General features: G+C 40.0%; 1 pseudogene; it reads right to left on the bottom strand.

The window, feature by feature from the left end:
* Positions 1 to 513: 513 nt before the first annotated feature.
* LOC147736894 (uncharacterized) lies at positions 514 to 2,667 on the bottom strand (annotated as a pseudogene).
* Positions 2,668 to 3,011: the final 344 nt, after the last annotated feature.

The raw sequence follows: 3,011 nt of genomic DNA on the forward strand, positions 1-3,011 counted from the left end.
TCAGAAAAGAACTTAAAACCTGGCTATTCGATAAATAATGAACCCCTTCCCCAAGCGCCTTGAGACCCTCTGGGTGAGTAGTGCGCTATATAAATTCTGGAACTTGAACTCTGCGTTTTTTACTGAAACATTTCTGGCATTCAGAGCACTGATAAGGTTTTTCCCCAGTTTGGGTTCTTATATGATGAGTGAGACTACTTTTTTAATGAAATATATCTGGCATTCAGAGCACTGATAAGGTTTTTCCCCAGAGTGGGATCTGAAGCATAACACTGTCTTTCAGATTCAAGCTTTTATGGCATAAGGATTTTCTCCAGTGTGGAATTTCTCATGGTGAGATAGCATTTTTCTCTGCAGCTTTTCTGGCATTCAGAGCACTCATAAGGTTTTTCATCAGTATGGAGTCGCTTATAGTTAGTGAGGCTGTGCCTATCAAATAGGAATTTCTGGCATTCACAGCATGGGTAATGTTTTTTCCCTGTGTGCGCCTGCTCATGTAGAGTGCGATTGAGTTTAAAATTGATGGTTTTCTGGCATTCAGAGAGCTGCATTATTTTGATGGTGTGTTTTCTTATGGCGCTTGTAACCATCTCTACCTCTGAATCTTTTCTGACATTTAGAGCACTGATAATTTTTTTCACCAGTGTGGATTCTCACATGTTCAGTGAGATGGGATTTTTGGCTGAAACATTTTTGGCATTCGGAGCACCGATAAGGTTTTTCCCCAGTGTGGATTCTTACATGGTAAGTGAGACTGCGTTTTTTACTGAAACATTTCTGGCATTCAGAGCACTGATAAGGTTTTTCCCCAGTGTGGGTTCTTATATGATGAGTGAGACTGTTTTTTCCAATGAAACATTTGTGGCATTCAGAGCACTGATAAGGTTTTTCCCCAGTGTGGGTTCTTATATGCTGAGTGAGACTACTTTTTTTAATGAAACATATCTGGCATTCAGAGCACTGATAAGGTTTTTCCCCAGTATGGGTTCTTATGTGGTGAGCGAGATTGATTTTTTGACTGAAACATTTGTGGCATTCAGAGCACTGATAAGGTTTTTCCCCAGTGTGGGTTCTTATATGCTGAGTCAGACTGCTTTTTTCACTGAAACATTTGTCGCATTCAGTGCACTGATAACGTTTTACCCAAGTGTGGGTCCTTGTATGTTTAGTGAGTCTCATTTTGTCACTGAAACATCTCTGGCATTCAGAGCACTGATAAGGTTTTTCCCCAGTGTGGAATCTCACATGTGCAGTTAGAAGTGATTTAAGTTTGAAATATTTTGGGCATTCAGAGCACTGACAAGGTTTTTCCCCAGTGTGGGTTATTGTGTGTTGAGAAAGACTTATTTTGTCTCGGAAATATTTCTGGCATTCAGAGCACTGATAGGGTTTTTCCCCACTGTGGGTCATTATATGCAGCGTGAGATGTCTTTTTTCATTGAAATATTTCTGGCATTCAGAGCACTGATAGGGTTTTTCCCCAGTGTGGGTTTTTATATGCTGCGTGAGATGGCTTTTTTCACTGAAACATTTCTGGCATTCAGAGCACTGATAAGGTTTTTCCCCCGTGTGGAATCTCACATGTGCCGTTAGAAGTGATTTAAGTTTGAACTCTTTTGGGCATTCAGAGCACTGATAAGGTTTTTCCCCAGTGTGGGTTCTTGTATGCCGAGTGAGCCAGCTTCTTTCACTGAAACATTTGTGGCATTCAGTGCACTGATAAGGTTTTTCCCCAGTGTGGATCTTTGTATGCCGTGTGAGACTACTTTTTATACTGAAACATTTCTGGCATTCAGAGCACTGATAAGGTTGTTCCACAGAATGGGTTATTGCATGTCGAGAAAGACTTTGTTTGTTACAAAACCTTTCCTGGCATTCAGAGCACGGATAAGGTTTTTCCCCAGTGTGGAATCTCAAATGTGCAGTTAGAAGTGATTTACGGTTGAAATGCTTTGGGCATTCAGAGCACTGATAAGGGTTTTCCCCAGAGTGGATTCTTGTATGTTCAGTGAGTTTGCTTTTTTCAATGAAACATTTCTGGCATTCAGAGCACTGAAAAGGTTTTTCCCCAGTGTGGATTCTTCTATGCCGAGTGAGACTGTTTTTATCAATGAAACATTTCTGGCAATCCGTGCACTGATAAGGTTTTTCCCCAGTGTGGGTCCTTGTATGTAGAGTGAATCCTCTTTTGTCACTGAAACATTTCTGGCATTCAGAGCACTGGTAAGGTTTTTCCACAGAGTGGGTTATTACATGTCGAGAAAGACTTTGTTTGTTCCAAAACCTTTCCTGGCATACAGAGCACTGATAAGGGTTTTCCCCAGAGTGGATTCTCATATGTTCAGTGAAATAAGATTTACGGTTGAAACTTTTTTGGCATTCAGCGCACTGGTAAAGTTTTTCCACAGAGTGGGTTAATGCATGTCGATATAGACTCGGTTTGATACTAAACCTTTTCTGGCATTCAGAGCACTGATAAAGTTTTTCCCCAGTGTGGATTCTCATATGCTCAGTGAGATAAGATTTACGCCTGAAACTTTTGTGGCATACTTTGCACGGAGAGTGGTTTCCCCCAGTGTGGATTCTCATATGCTCAGTGAGATAAGATTTACGCTTGAAAGTTTTTTGGCATACTTTGCACTGAGAGTCGTTTCCCCCAGTGTGCATTCTGTCAAATTCTGTGAGATAAGATTTATGGCTGTATCTTTTTTAGCATAGGTAACTTTTCCACAACTTTGGTTATTTTGCATCGATTTTAGAGTCAGGCTTGTTTAAATAATGTTCAGCATTTATCTCTAAAAGAAATTGAGTGTAATCTTCTTAACATTTGAATTGAGCAAAATATGTCTGGAAGCAGCCCTGTAACACCTGTTGAAATTTTTTCTAGCAGATAATAGTCTTTAGGTAATAGCCTCTCCGGAAGCAACTTATTTTGTGACTGAAGTTTTTCTCGAATCTATTTGTATAGGTTCTTAGCAATGCAGTAATAAGGTGTTAGTCTGATATTTAAC

Source organism: Lissotriton vulgaris, chromosome 1_2 (assembly GCF_964263255.1).
Source record: "Lissotriton vulgaris chromosome 1_2, aLisVul1.2, whole genome shotgun sequence".
NCBI lineage: Eukaryota > Metazoa > Chordata > Amphibia > Caudata > Salamandridae > Lissotriton > Lissotriton vulgaris.